The 16,834-nt window shown below is 44.4% G+C and overlaps 1 long non-coding RNA gene across 1 annotated transcript; it reads left to right on the forward strand.

Moving 5' to 3' along the window:
* On the forward strand, positions 1–16,103 carry LOC117764919. Its single transcript, XR_004614478.1, has 3 exons — positions 1–210; positions 8,557–8,559; positions 16,094–16,103. It is a non-coding gene; the product is annotated as an uncharacterized LOC117764919 (long non-coding RNA).
* Positions 16,104–16,834: the final 731 nt, after the last annotated feature.

Raw genomic sequence — 16,834 nt, forward strand, 5'->3', positions numbered from 1 at the left:
ATTGAATGTATGTTTTATGCACTTTAAAATGCAGCTATCAACTGAAACACTGACACTCAGAGAAATGCTTGTATTTGAAATTGTGTTGAATTTGAATAAGATGCAGTCTGGATGATGAACTGAATGCTCCGTGTCTTTATTGCTGCTGCATTCATGCTGTATTTTACAGACATACTTTGTTGCTGTGGTACCAATCCTGGGACCTGTAACGTAAACATCTGTAAACATTGTGAATGTTTCAGGTTAACACAGTTTGTCCATTGACTAAATCATAGCAGGCTGTGTACTGTTTTTTTGTTATTGATGAAACCTGTATAATTAAACAAATCATCAGTGTTTTGTTTAATTGCAGCGTCGCCCGTTCACAGCTTCCTTTTGTCCTGACGTACATAGACTTATCTCCTGTATGTGTTCTTCCATGCAGTTGTAACAAAGTGCGGTGGTTAGTTTTTAATCGGTGGAGACAGAAGTTACGCTTTTGGGGAAATCTCTGCAAACAAGAAATAAATATATTATTCTACGTTATAGTAGACACTGAAATTATAGTCTGTGCGTGGCAGACTGAAGCCATCAGTGTCTAATAGGAGGGGGGTGGGCATCACAATGTTGGCTCACCTCACACGCACACAAACACAAGTTTCTTTGTTTTGTTTGAACCTTGCCTTAATTATAAAACACTTTTTGTTTTACCACTTAATTTGCTTCTGCATCTTTGGGTCCTCCCGAACCCCATAAACCCTAACCCGGACAATAACTGAGTGAGAATATCGTGTGATGCGTGTTTGTTAGTGCAGCAAACCAAACAAAGGATCCAGGTTCAGGCTGGTGCAGCAGGCCCTGCTGAGAGAGAGAGACACTCCCAGAAGAGCAGACTTATATGCATTCTGGGAAGGCCCACCCCGATGGGCAGGTAGGTGGCTGTAGCTCCACCCACCAGCACAGAGCAAGGCACACCAGCAGGCAGAATGAGAGGGTCGTCACACCCCCTCCCTTAAGATGGGGGTCCTCCTTTGGATCCCCAAAAGTTGGCAAATACTAACAACTACCTGTTCAATAACTAAACCAACATATAATACTACAGATTTTAATTAAACACAATTAGGCATATTACTGTTAACCTGTGAATGTCTGTACCCCCTGCAGGCAATCTCACCCCTGAGCATTGTGACTCCCCCCCCCCTGCAACTTTGGTACCTTAAGAAGCAATTTAAGAGAGAAGAAAACCAGAACAGACAGAAGGAGACCCTGCAGGGACCAAAAACACAAGTTAACTTACAATGATAGCTCGGGACATGGCATCGGCCACCGTATTTTCAGTTCCTTTTACATGTCGTATATATCTAAATGAAATGGCTGTAGGAAAAGACACCAACGCATAAGCCTTTGATTTGGGTTTTGGAGTGAGTGGAGAAAGGTTAAGGGATTATGATCCGTGTACACCACTAAAGGTCTTACTCCACCCCCCACATAAACCTCAAAGTGTTTCAATGCCCAGATGAGTGCCATTGCCTCCTTTTCAATAATTGAGTAGTTTAACTGGTGTGAATTGAACTTTTTAGAAAAGAAACTCACCGGGCAGCCAACGCCGCTTTCATTAGCCTGCATCAATACCGCACCAGCTCCCACCTTACTAGCATCAGTATACAGCGAGAACGGCTGGTCCATCTGCGGGGCTGCAAGGACAGGGGCAGAACACAACAACGTCTTGGCAGACTCGAAAGCTTCCTGACAAGCGAGAGACCACTCAAACTTAACCTTTGGGCTAAGAAGAGAAGTGAGTGGGGCAACCACTGTGGAAAAATCTTTACAAAACCCACGATAGTACCCCAACATACCCAAGAAACGAGAGAGTTCTTTCTTGGTTGTCGGAACAGGAAACTGATCAACTGCCCATACTTTTGCTCTTAGTGGGCGCACCTGCCCTTGGCCAACTACCTTTCCCAGGTACGTTACTGTTGCCTTAGCAAACTCACATTTTGCCAGATTAATGGTCAGACGAGCCCAGGTCAGACGGTCAAACAGTGCCCGAATGCGCTGAAGATGATTCTCCCATGTGTCACTGTAAATCACCACGTCATCCAAATACACAGCGCAGCCCACCAATCCTGACACCACCTTGTTCATTAGGCGCTGGAAGGTGGCTGGGGCATTACGTAACCCAAACGGCATAACTGTATAGGAATACAAACCACTGGATGTAATGAAGGTGGCAATCTCCCTAGCTCTGGAAGTTAAAGGAACTTGCCAGTAGCCTTTAAGTAGGTCAAACTTACTGACAAACTTCGCAGAGCCCACCTGGTCCACACAGTCCTCCATACGTGGGAGTGGAAATGAGTCTGGCTTAGTCACCTGATTCACCTTTCGGAGATCCGTACATGGTCTAAACGTACCATCTGGCTTCTTTACAAGTAAGCATGGGGAAGACCAACTAGATGCACATGGCTCAGCAATGTTATTTTCCAGCATATATTTGACCTCTGCTTCTAAATGCTCTCTTTTATCTGGAGACATATGATAAAAGCGTTGTCTGACTGGCTGGGCCTCTCCCACGTCAATATCATGCTCAAGAAGATGAGTACAAGAAGGTGCATCTGCAAACAGGCAGGGATAACCCTTAATAATATTCACCAACTCTGTTCGCTTTGGTACAGGTAAATGATTCAATATTGCATCAAGATTGGAAAGTGACTCCGAGTTTTTAAGACGCCCTTTCAACATGCCATCATCTGGTGTATAACACTCATCCTCCAATTCTCCTGTCGGATCAAGAGGTGGAGCTGAAGGACCCACTGGAACTGCTGCAGCAACAGATGAAAACGACGACCCAGGACCTGGCACAGGGGAGCGAGCAAAGTAGGGTTTTAACAAATTAATGTGACACAACTGCACAGCCTTTTTCCGGTCAGGGGTCGAGATTAAATAATTAAGGTCCGACACTTTTCGGATCACGGTATAAGGGCCAGAGAACTTAGCCTGGAAAGGAGAGCCAACTAAAGGCAGAAGTGCCAGAACTTGATCCCCAGTACAAAATTCCCGGCATTCCGCACGCCGATCATACAGACTCTTCATTTTATTTTGAACTGCCTGTAAGTTCTCTCTCGCCATTTTATTAGCCTGATAAAGCCGCAGTTTGAAACCATTTACATGATCTATTACGTTTTTGGGGGCCTCCTTGGCTTGCCAGTCACTGTGCAGGGAGGCTAAAGGGCCTCGCACTGTGTGACCAAAGACCAGGTCATTGGGACTAAAACCCAAGCTCTCTTGGGACACCTCCCTGGCAGCTAACATCAGCCAAGGTAATCCCTCCTCCCAGTCACGGTCCAACTCAGTGCAATAAGCACGGAGTAGGGACTTCAACGTTTGATGAAACCTTTCTAGAGCTCCCTGGCTCTGGGCATGGTATGCGCTGGACTGAGAATGTTCGACTTTTAACTGGTTCAGCACTTCTGCAAACAACTTTGAAGTGAAGTTAGACCCTTGATCGGATTGAATAATTTTCGGGATACCAAAAATAGACATAAACTGTGTCAGAGCTTTCAAAATAGACTTGGTGGTAATGTTTCTGAGGGGATAGGCAGCCGGATAGCGTGTAGCCTGACACATCACTGTGAACAAAAAGTTACTACCAACTTTGGATCGTGGCAAGGGACCAACGCAGTCAATGATCAGATGCTCAAATGGTTGTTCAGCAACTGGAATGGGATACAGAGGGACAGGCTTAATTGTCTGATTTGGTTTTCCAGTCAATTGACATACAGTGGGGCAAAAAAGTATTTAGTCAGCCACCAATTGTGCAAGTTCTCCCATTTAAAAAGATGAGAGATGCCTGTAATTTTCATCATAGGTACACTTCAACTATGAGAGACAGAATGGGGGGAAAGAATCCAGGAAATCACATTGTAGGATTTTTAATGAATTAATTGGTAAATTCCTCGGTAAAATAAGTATTTGGTCACCTACAAACAAGCAAGATTTGTGGCTCTCACAGACCTGTAACTTCTTCAAGAGGCTCCTCTGTCCTCCACTCATTACCTGTATTAATGGCACCTGTTTGAACTCGTTATCAGTATAAAAGACACCTGTCCACAACCTCAAACAGTCACAATCCAAACTCCACTATGGCCAAGACCAAAGAGCTGTCAAAGGACACCAGAAACAAAATTGTAGACCTGCACCAGGCTGGGAAGACTGAATCTGCAATAGGTAAGCAGCTTGGTGTGAAGAAATCAACTGTGGGAGCAATTATTAGAAAATGGAAGACATACAAGACCACTGATAATCTCCCTCGATCTGGGGCTCCACGCAAGATCTCACCCCGTGGGGTCAAAATGATCACAAGAACGGTGAACAAAAATCCCAGAACCACACGGGGGGACCTAGTGAATGACCTGCAGAGAGCTGGGACCAAAGTAACAAAGGCTACCATCAGTAACACACTACGCCGCCAGGGACTCAAATCCTGCAGTGCCAGACGTGTCCCCCTGCTTAAGCCAGTACATGTACAGGCCCGTCTGAAGTTTGCTAGAGAGCATTTGGATGATCCAGAAGAGGATTGGGAGAATGTCATATGGTCAGATGAAACCAAAATAGAACTTTTTTGGTAAAAACTCAACTCGTCGTGTTTGGAGGAGAAAGAATGCAGAGTTGCATCCAAAGAACACCATACCTACTGTGAAGCATGGGGGTGGAAACATCATGCTTTGGGGCTGTTTTTCTGCAAGGGGACCAGGACGACTGATCCGTGTAAAGGAAAGAATGAATGGGGCCATGTATCGTGAGATTTTGAGTGAAAACCTCCTTCCATCAGCAAGGGCATTGAAGATGAAACGTGGCTGGGTCTTTCAGCATGACAATGATCCCAAACACACCGCCCGGGCAACGAAGGAGTGGCTTCGTAAGAAGCATTTCAAGGTCCTGGAGTGGCCTAGCCAGTCTCCAGATCTCAACCCCATAGAAAATCTGTGGAGGGAGTTGAAAGTCCGTGTTGCCCAGCGACAGCCCCAAAACATCACTGCTCTAGAGGAGATCTGCATGGAGGAATGGGCCAAAATACCAGCAACAGTGTGTGAAAAGCTTGTGAAGACTTACAGAAAACGTTTGACCTCTGTCATTGCCAACAAAGGGTATATAGCAAAGTATTGAGATGAACTTTTGTTATTGACCAAATACTTATTTTCCACCATAATTTGCAAATAAATTCTTTAAAAATCCTACAATGTGATTTCCTGGATTTTTTTTTCTCATTTGGTCTCTCGTAGTTGAGGTATACCTATGATGAAAATTACAGGCCTCTCTCATCTTTTTGCCCCACTGTACATGGCAAGTTTTTATGAAAGCCGAAATGTCTCTTTTCAAAAGAGGCCAGTAAAAATGTCTCCTAACTCTATCATAGGTTTTTCTTACCCCTAAATGACCTGCAACGCCATCATGAGCAGTCTGAAGTACAGTGAGTCTTACACTAGAGGGTAGAACAATTTGTAAAGTTTCCTCCCCCATAAAACATTCCCCCTGGGGAACCCATTTTCTCACCAACAGGCCGTCTTGGAGAAAATAACCATGGGCTGCACTCTCCACCTCATCATCAGGAAGAAGCTGGTTGTACAGAGCATGAAGTGTTGGGTCATCTTTTTGCTCTTTCACAAGGTCACTGCAAGACACAGGCAAGGGGAAAGCAGGCACAAAAGATACGGACTCTCTTTTCTTATCAGAATGTTCAAAACAGGAATCCCCACTGGCACGGCTCGTAGCGCGTGTCACTGCACAGGTGGGAAGTACCACCGAAGGGGTTTTGAGGGACTCAGAATTTCCTACCTGGGAGGATATAGTGTCCACTGGCTCATCAGGCCACACTCGACTGCCAGCCAGGTCATTTCCTAAGATGACCTGCACTCCCCCCATAGGCAAAGAAGGACGCACTCCCATGATCACATCACCTTGCACCAGATTTGACACTAGTGTCAGTTTATGCTGAGGAGCAGAGAAGACCGTCAAACCCATCCCTCTGACCTCAACACTGGAACCAATGTTGGTCTCAGGAGAGAATGGCAACACAGATTCCACAATAAATGAGTCCAGAGCCCCTGAATCTCTTAATATCTTGACAGGTATTTTCCTCTCACTCCCGACCAGTGAGACATAACCATTAGACACAAATGCAGCATAACCAGGATCAACGTCTTCATTAGCTGAGGAACTTGTCTGTTCTTGAGCCCAAACCGGAACCTCAATTTCTGACTTTAACGAAGGCGGTTTAGTGTGTGCCTGCACGGCGGCAATGACACGGCTCCTTTCTTCGGCACGAAGAGACACAGCAGCCGCAGATGGTTTTCCCAGAAAATAAACAGGCTTTGATATTTTCCTCAGCATTAGACACTCATTTCGCCAGTGACCCTTTCCATGACAGTAATTACAGACGCGATTTGGGTCCAGCTTTCCCCGTAAACCATGCTCTGCTTTACCTGAAAACCTTTCTGTCCCTTCTGACCAAAACTTACCGGAGTTAGCTCTAACAATGCTCCCTCGGGAGCCAGAATCTCCACGACCACGGTTGTCACCAAACAAACCTTTATGGGTCAGGACAAACTCATCTGCCAATCTAGCAGCATCTGTAACTCTGCTTACTTGCTTTTCCTGAATGTAGGTAACAACACGGTCAGGCAAAGTATTTTTGAACTGTTCCAGCAAGATTAGTTCTTGAAGATCCTCCATAGTATTAACCTGAGAAGCAGCACACCAGCGATTAAAGTGAGTGGATAACTCGCAAGCAAACTCAGTGTGAGACTGCTTCTCTTTTCTGAGTAATCTGAATCGCTGCCGATAAGCTTCCGGTACCAATTCATATGTCCTAAGTACCGCAGCTTTAACCAACTGGTAGCTACCACTATCAGTAACACTCAAGGCTGAGAAAGCCTCCTGGGCCTTGCCAGTGAGCACACATTGAAGCAATAGGGTACGCTCCGCGTCCGACCAATTTCGTGCCTCTGCTAAACGTTCAAACAACACAAAGAAAATGTCAGGGTCCCTTTCATTAAACTTAGGAACTAACCGTAAGTTGACAGCAACATCAAATGACGGAATATGAGGAATAAACGAATCTGACTCTCCAAACTTCTGTGGCTTAGCCTGAAGCTTTCCTTCACTTATAAGCTCCAACTTATATCGCTCCAACTCTAACTGTTGTCTTGCCTGAACATGGGCTAGTTCAGCCTCCCGAAGATGGGCATCTTGTCTTAACCTTTCTAATGCCAGGGTATTTTGATGTTCCTGTTGCTGTTGTAGCAAGATAAGCTCTTTTTGTTGCTCAAATGTAAACCCAAGTCCAGTCAAAACAGGAGCCATTTTGGACATCATAACTGGCCCAGTTACCCTGGGGGAGGCTACATCTGAAACACTATCCATTTCTTCCGGTGCTTTTAAACTCCCCACTAAGACAGGCAGAACCTCTTTCTCCACTAATTTGTGCTTCAATGTGGCCAACAATTCATCTTTATTTAACTTTTTTGGAAGTTCAACATCGTAATGCTCAGCTACTTTCACGAGCTGATCTTTTTTGAAAGAGTTTAGCAACTCATCGCTTGGAGTATGAACAAAGTCGTCAATGGAAGCCATTTCACCAGTTCCCCTGCCACCTAGAGGCACTTATCAAACAAGCAATTACTACAAACTAATACAAAGTGTTCCACTACTAACTAACAGGGTGACAGGCTGCTTTAAATAAGGAACCCCATCCCTCTGACTAGCTGCCTAACCAGTTCTAGCTGAGTAACTCATCCCTAGACTTCATGCAGGTTAGTGGCAGGATAGATTAAGCACAAAGCCCAGTAACCCGGTTAACCTTCAGCACGCTGAAAATCACCTAGTCAGTCATGGTAGTGCCCCCGAGCAACTGCTCTAACCACTTACTGCACAAAAACAACAAACTAAAACAAAAAAAGGATCAATGAGAGACAACTAGTGCCCCTCATTGCTTATGCCTAACAGGAAATAAGGGTTCCAAATAACTTAGCAGCCCTTACCTCTGCCAGCAGTTTCAGGAAACTACAATTTAACCAAACATCTGTGTAGAAAAACTCCCTTTAACAAAAGTTACATTTACCACTTTACAATACTAATCCTTTCTGATCCCGGACGAGCCCCCATTTGTTACCACCTGACTCAAGGCTGGCAACAAAAAGGGAGATCACACACAGATCGACCAGTCAAAAGTAGTTTATTCAACTGAACTCAAACATCATATTTCCTAACTTGTGAGGTGTGTAAGTATGAAGGGCATCAGTGGTGTCAGAAGTGTGTGGATGAGTGAGAATATCGTGTGATGCGTGTTTGTTAGTGCAGCAAACCAAACAAAGGATCCAGGTTCAGGCTGGTGCAGCAGGCCCTGCTGAGAGAGAGAGACACTCCCAGAAGAGCAGACTTATATGCATTCTGGGAAGGCCCACCCCGATGGGCAGGTAGGTGGCTGTAGCTCCACCCACCAGCACAGAGCAAGGCACACCGGCAGGCAGAATGAGAGGGTCGTCACACCTTTCAATCTCATTTGTAAATGCTTTGTCATAGATAGTCTTCACTTTAGATGAGGTCATACAAAATACTTAACTAACAACTGATAACTTCCTGAATTAATCAACTACAGTATAAGTATTTACAAAAGATCTATTAATGAACTCACTAACCATTGGTGCATGTCTAACTCATTACATGTATAAATGCATGTACAAATGTAGAAATAAATAGTTTGTTAACCATCTACTTACACTTTCTAAAGGATCTTATTAACGATTTACAACTTCTAAATAACTGGTTTGTAATTGATATATCTAATTTAGAAAAGGTTAGTAAATCATTTACAAAGTATGAAAATAAGATTAAATGCATTTTATTATTTATCAAGAATAAAACATTTACTACTTTGTTTATGAATTATTTACTCATGTCTACTAATGTAGAAACAATGCTTTATAAATGTTGAATTCACTAGTTACTAATACTTAACTAATGCTTCATAGTGTATAGTTATTATAAAGTGTTACCAAAGTATTTTACATTAACTCAAAGTATAAATACTATTCAAAACATAATAGCTTTCTTCTTTGTCAAGGGGTGCTCTCGAAATCACCTTGGCAGCTCTCTGCCTCCCCCTGGAAGCTCTCAACGGTCAATGGAAACCAAAAACATCAACCCATTGATGGCTGGATTCAAAACCACACAGAAAATCTAAGTAAAAAATAGAAATCCCAGGTGATCCATCTTGCAACTTATAATGTGACTTAGTAGTGTGTATGGCCTGTATGCACTCCAGACAATGTCTGGGCATGCTCCCGATGAGTCGGCTGATGGTGTCCTGGGGGATCTCCTCCCAGGCATCAGTAAGCTCCTGGACAGTCTGTGGCAGTACTTGGTGGTTATGGATACACCGATACATAATGTCCCATAAGTGCTCAATTGGATTTAGGTCGGGGGAACGTGAGCGCCAGTCAATCGCATCAATGCCTCCGTCATCTAGAAACTGCCTACAGACTCTGACCACATGAGGCTGGGCATTTTCCTGCACCAGGAGGAACCCAGGGCCCACTGCACCAGCGTAAAGCCTGACAATCGCTTGCTAGAGGTGATCACACCACAGAAAACGTAACCAGCCTCTCATCACCTGGGGTTCGTCTGCCATGATCTTTAATTGGTAAAGTTACTGGTAGTTACTGGCTCTGTGCACGTAACGAAGAGCAATTTGACTGGAGAAGACTGGGGGGAAAGGGCTGTGATAATCCCTTTTCCCCAAACGATAGCCATGCTAAAACACCCAGAATGCACTGGGCATTTTGTTTACGTTGAATGGCATGTCTCCTGCATGGCATTGAATTTTTTGTGTTTCGCCATAACACAGGATGTTGTAATAACTTCAAAATACATGCTCAGATCTGTCCCAAACTTCACATGATTAATGTCAATGTCAATGCCAACTTTATTTATATAGCACATTTAAAACAACTTAGTTGACCAAAGTGCTTTACAGGTGTAATGGTACAACAAAAGGACAGTAAAACGTAATACATCATAGAGCAAGTAATACAAATAAAATAAAATAATAATAATTTAAAAAAAAAACAAGATATACGATAAGACAAATAAAATCAGCTGCGATAAAACGTACTCAACTCGAGGAGAAAGCCTGGGAGAACAGATGTGTTTTTAGTAGTGATTTAAAGTGTGTTAAAGACGGGGCAGATCTAATGTGAAGTGGTAGGTTGTTCCACAGGTTTGGGGCGGCTACTGCGAAGGCGTGATCACCTCTGGTTACTAGCCTTGTCTTATTTTTGTCAAGGAGCAGTTGAGTGGCTGATCTCAGTTCCCTAACTGGAGTGTGCGTACAGAGAAGTTCGGAAGAGTAAGACTGTGCCAGTCCGTTAAGAGATTTAAAAGTTAAAAGAACGATTTAAAAAATGATCCTGTGACAAACAGGAAGCCAGTGTAGGAGGCGCAACATGAATATGATATGGTCTCTCTTTTTTTCCTAGTCAGCAGGCGAGCAGCAGCATTTTGGACTAGCTGCAGGCGTTTAATGGAGGATTGGTCGAAGCCTACATACAGGGAATTGCAATAATCAAGACAGGAGTTTATGAACGCATGGATAACTCTCTCTAGGTCTTTTTGTGGGAGGTAGGCCTTTACCTTGGCTATTTGTCTTAGTTGAAAAAAGTTACCTCTGACTACTGAGGAAACTTGCTTTTCAAAATTAAAAGCCCTGTCAAAAAGAACACCAAGACTCTTTACAGTGGAGTGAGTATTAGGAGCCAAAGGCACAAGATTGTCCACAACTAGCATTTCTGATTGTCCAAATATGATAACCTCAGTCTCATTGTTGTTTAATTTGAGGAAGTTTGAATCCATCCATGATTTTATGTAATTTAAGCATTCAAGCAGGGGCTGCAGTGATGTCTTAGTTTTATGGTTCAGGGGCAAGTATGTTTGAATGTCATCTGCAAAGCAGTGAAAGGAGGCATTATATATTTTTTAAATGATGCTAGGGGCAGCATATATAGGGAGAAAAGGACAGGGCCTAGAATGGATCCTTGAGGTACCCCACATGTAAGTGGGGCCTTCCCAGAGGAGTAGTCACCCAGGTGGACAGAGAAACTCCTATATGTTAAGTAAGACTCAAACCACCTGAGTGCTGTACCTACAAAGTTTTCCAGGCGTGATATTAGGATTGCGTGATCGACCGTGTCGAAAGCGGCCGTCAGGTCTAGGAGCACTAGGACAGCAGAATCTCCTGAATCAACAGTTAAAATCAAATCGTTAAAAACTCTCAGCTGTTTCGGTACTATGATGCGGTTTAAAACCTGATTGGAACTTTTCATATACATTACTGTTGATAAGAAATGTTTGCAACTAGGTGAGAACTACCTTCTCTAGGATTTTGGACAGGAAAGGCAGCTTAGAAATGGGCCTGAAATTAGAGAGAACAGAGGGATCAAGGTTTTCTTTCTTTAACAAGGGCTGTACAACAGCATGTTTAAAGGCAGCTGGGGCGCTACCAGAGAGAAGACAGGTGTTTATCAATGACAGAATACATGGGCCAACAGTGTCGAAGACTTCCTTAAAGGGGACATATCATGAAAATTCCACTTTGTTAGTGCTTCTACACGTTAATTTGGGTATCTGGCATGTCTACCAACCCAAAAACTCTGGAAAAAAAAACACTTGCGCGTTTTGTTATGGTTCCTCTAAGTCAGAAACGTCATGCTTGAGTGACTGGAATGAGCTTCCTGTGTATTGTGTCGTCACAATACACTGGAAGTCTCCCTACATGGCCTTGGCCCACCCCCCGCCCCCCCCCCCCCCCCCCCCCACACTCGTTACGCCGGGTTTACACCGGACGCGGAAGCGCCGTGCAGCGCCATTCTCAAGCATGCAGCCGCCTGGCTGTTCACACGGCACACGCATTTCTCCGCGCTGGTCAGCCCGCGATTCTGCTTTCTCCGCTTGATGTTGCACCCGTTGAATGTCGGGGTTCGGGGGTAAATGATGGTCTTCATAGCCCCCCCCCCCCCTCTCTCTTTCTCTCTCTGTCTATCTGCTTGTGTGCTTGTAGTGGATGGGCAGAGGGGGACATTTAATTATGTGATTGGGAAAATTAAAACTCCAGGACAACAGAAGGGGAATACAAAGTATGGGATGCATATTTGATAATTTATATCATAAAATATGTAATTTATATCGTTTAAAATCATGGGGGGAGAGGGGGGAGCTGGCTCACTAGCATTTAAAGGAACAGGCACTCAAAACAGGTCACTCTGTGGAGGGCTGTTTTAGACAGGGTAAAAAGGGTGCTGTTTTAAATGATCCTTGTGGTATTTTGACCAAAGTATGTTACAGACATTTCATTAAGACCCCAAGGAACCATATCAACTTGTGGTAAAATGGGCATACAATGTCCCCTTTAAGAAGACTGGCGGGGATGCTATCGGAAGGGCAATTTGTGGGTCGCAGATGGTGAACCACCTCGGATAGGAAGGATATTGATATGGGCTCGAATTGACCAAAGACAGCTTGGCGCATGGGAGGGATAGGGGGTTGATGGTCAGTGGACATAGTTAAAGAAGATCTAAGAACAGAAATTATTTCAACAAAAAATTTAAGAAAGGAATCACAGAGGACAGGTGTAGGTAGAATAGGAGTAGGACTACAGGGGTTTATGATATTATTAAAAATATTAAAAAGAACCTGAGGCCTGTGATAGTTATTGGAGACCAGGTTAGATATAAACTTAGTTTTTGCAGATTTTACCGCTTTCTGGTAGTCAGATAGACAGCTCTGTAGGATTTCATATGATACTCTGAGTTTGTCCTTTTTCCACCTTCTCTCTGCTTGCCGACATGCACGTCTGAGGGCGCGGGTAGAGTCGTTTAGCCATAGCTCTGAAAGTGCTTTAGTGCGTTTCATCCTCAAAGGAGCTACAGAGTCCAAAGTGCTTGTGCAGGTTGAGTTAAAAAGAGAGATAAGCTCATCAGCACTGAGAACATCACTTCCATCCAAGCTATAGAGCACAGAGTCTTTAAAAATGGCAGAGAAATGCAACGGAGTTTGACTATTAATTATACGGCGGCAGCGTGCAGGAGGAGATGGCTTGACTATAGAGCCAGGGACAGTAATCGTAAATAAAACCGGCAGATGATCTGATATACAAGTATCACAGATTTCATTGACCTGAACGTGTAGGCCATAAGACAACACAAGGTCTAATGTGTGCCCCTTTTCATGTGTGGGTCCAGACACTGACTGGGTGAGATTAAAGGAATTTATAAGATTTAAGAAGTCTTTAGCCATAGGTTTAGTTTCACAGGATATATGTACATTAAAATCCCCACAAATGAATGGTCATAATCCATCGAAATACCCGCTATGAATTCAGCAAACTCTTGCATAAATTCCTTGTTGAATTTCGGGGGAAGGTACACTACAGCACACAGCACGGGGGAGGAGGCATTTAACTCAAAGAGCTGAAGCTCGAAACTAGAATAGGTGACAGTTACCGACTCTTGACACTGAAAGATGGATTTAAATACAGTGGCTACCCCTCCACCTTTACCAGTGGTCCGGGGAGAGCTGAAAAAAGTACAGTCAGGAGGGAGAAGCTCATAAAAAGCTGTGGACTCACCAATATGAAGCCAGGTCTCGGTCAGGAGCATAAAGTCCAGATCACAGGATATGAAAAAGTCATTTCGTACAAAAGTTTTGTTGGTTATAGACCTAGCATTAATCAGCACCATGTGGAGAGTTAGGTCCATACTGTCCAGCTTTGAGGTGCGGCCAAATAGACAAATGTCAGCTTGGACTGCTGGCGGCTGGTGTCGTTTGATCCGACGTGGACTATTTGTAATGTACTGAGATGTGTTGGACTCAAATGCTCGACTCGGAGACAGATGATAAAGAATAACTTTTACTGAATGGTTTCGGTACACGGAGTGGCAGTCCAGTAACAAACACAATATTCCAATAAGTGTCGGGCAGCAGCAGAAGTCGAAGGAGATCCAGTCCAGGTTCGGTACACAGGTGACAATTGTTGAACAGGCAGAGGTACCGACAGGGAAGAAGCAAAAGCGGAGTCGATTACACAGGCCGGGGTCGGAATCACTAGAAACTTAATTATCATAGAAATCGCTGGGACGCTTGAGACACGGGGAAACAAAGACGAACTGGCAATGCGACACAGGAACACACAGACTAAATACACGAGGTGATGAGGAACAGGTGCAAACAATCGGGGAGGAGCAGACAATCAACAAGGTAGAGCACATGTAACAGAGTTAGAAATGTACTTTATTTATTTTTATTTAGAATTTGTATTTGTGAATTTTATTAGTTATTTTACTTTATTAACGATTACCTGCGGAAGTGACCTTGCTGTGCGTCACCTTTTGTGTTCCTCCGAAAGCTGATACTTCCTGTCAACCCCTCCCCCCCCTCAGTGTTGTTTTACATTGCTGAGGGTTTAAGAACGGAGATGCAGCAGGAGGTGTAAAATAACCACAGCAAAGCAATGTGTTTTTACAGGTGAATAAAAAGCTGGAAACCAACCCCCTGAGTCATTCATCCTTGTGGCCAATCCAAATCCGTTACACTGGTGCCGTGACCTTTTTGGATCTACAGATCAGCTTGATGCTCATCGCCGCGGATGCTGTGCTGCCGTCCTGATCTACGTTTCAAGATTACAGTGTGGTCAGATCTAGAAAAGACTATTGTTTAGGGCATGTGATTTAAATTTTTTTTTTTTTCTCTCCTCCAGTGAGTTGACAACTGTTTTTGTTGTTAAATAATTTGTGTACTTTTTATTTACCTACTTTTATGCTCTATTTTGGTTCTGGTTTAATATACACAACGCAAGTACATTTAATGGTTGAAAGCAGCCGCTGAAATAACAATGGATGAATTCGCTAGTCCTCGTCTGCCAAAAGGTAGGGGTGTGTGGCTCAGTGACATTGCTGGCAGTAGGAATGTGGGTCATTCAAAGTTCTTAACTGATAGTTGTGCTGATACAGGGTTAGGTCAGAGCCCAGGTTGCACTCCCGTTAGTGGGTTAATGAGGGAGGGACCCCAGACTTCCACTCCTAACAGTAATGTTGATGCAATGCAAAATCTCACAGACATGGTGGGGCAGTTAGGCGCTCAGATTGGTGAGTCCATTGTTGCAAAGTTAATGTCAGCTGGTGTTGTTAACTTGAATAGTGACGGCCAGACAACTACTAACACCCAGAACACACACAGTGACGTTACCAGACATGACCTCCCACGTGTGACAGTCCATGTTAAGTCGGATAAAGGACTACAGACATTCAGAGGTGACGGCACTGACAAATACTCGGTCGACGACTGGATTGACTTGACTAAAACTCACCTCAGAAAGCAAGAGATTCCTGTTTGTGACCAAGCAGAAGAAATAATGTGCCATTTGATGGGCAAGGCAAGAGATGTTGTGAAGATTGCTTTGCGTAGTGATCCTACAATTCATGGTGAACAAAAACCTGAAATAATGTACGATGTTCTTCTCCAATATTTCAGTGATGCTCCCTCGTGTCTCCCTCTCGCAGATTTTTACTCCACTCTGCCCAAACACAGGGAAAACCCAGTCGACTACTGGATAAGGCTCAACAAGGCAGCAGACCTAGCACTTGAGGGCCTGCGCAGACAAGGGAAGCGGACAGAGAACATGAATGATGAAGTGGCTCTCATGTTCGTCAAACACTGCCCTGACCCAGAGTTATCCTTTGCCCTGAAATGTAAGCCAATCCATGAGTGGACCCCGCGTGATGTTCAGCTGAGGATTGATGATCATCAAAGAGAACTAAGAGCTAGTGCTAGAGCCACTGGGGCTGTGCAGCTAAAAAGCCATTTAACCACTGTTGATTCTGAGCAGCCCAGCCCATCACCGGCAAGTCTGGCAGTAGCTGAGCAGTGCCACACTCTGGGTTCCCCTCCTTTCCCTCTCCAAGCCCAGCGTCATGTGTGTCATGTTCCTTGTCCCTCTCCAGCGTCTCCCCAAGTTATATGTGAATCCCACCATGCTTCAGGTCATGCCTCTGTACCAGCTGTGGCACAGAATCTCCAACAGTCAGAGGAGAGACTTCTCATTCAAATGGCCAACATGTTTCAGGAGATGATGGACAAGATGCAGCAGCGGAGTAATTCTCATCAGTTTCAAGGTGGGAGGTTCCAGCGTACTTCTCGTGACCGGCGCTCCAGAGAGGCGGCTTGTAAAGTCTGTAATGACATCAGCCACACAACCATTTCACACTGCATGTCAGAGAGACTGTGTTTTGCCTGCTTCGCCCCTGGCCACAATAAACTGAATTGCCCTGCCAACAAATCCTCTGAATTCCAGGCTGAGGAAAACTAGTTGACCTGTATTCTGAGGGAGGCAGTACAGGTCGCACCACAGACTCCCAAACAGTTGACGTGTCTGATGCTGAGACAGTTTACACGTCTGTGAAAGGCTCATGTAATGACTCTGAAGTTGTTGTGTTTCAGAATATTCACAGAGTGGGCCGTAGTGACAGTCTTTTCTACACGCCTGTGACGATGGGTGGGACAGTGACAATGGGTGGCATGTTGGACAGCGGTTCAATGGCATGCAGTATCAGTGAATCAGCCGAGATGAAGCTGAGGGAGGCCGGAGTGATAACTGACCACAATCAGATTGATGCGAATGTAGTCCTTGTTGGATGTGGGGGACTTCGTGTTAAGCCCAAGTGTGCCTTCGATGTGGAGATGGAAGTGTATGGCTGCAAAATGTTGGTTCCCACACTTGTTGTCCCAGGACAGCATGATGAGCTGATACTAG

Source organism: Hippoglossus hippoglossus, chromosome 7 (genome assembly GCF_009819705.1).
Source record: "Hippoglossus hippoglossus isolate fHipHip1 chromosome 7, fHipHip1.pri, whole genome shotgun sequence".
Classification (NCBI taxonomy): domain Eukaryota; kingdom Metazoa; phylum Chordata; class Actinopteri; order Pleuronectiformes; family Pleuronectidae; genus Hippoglossus; species Hippoglossus hippoglossus.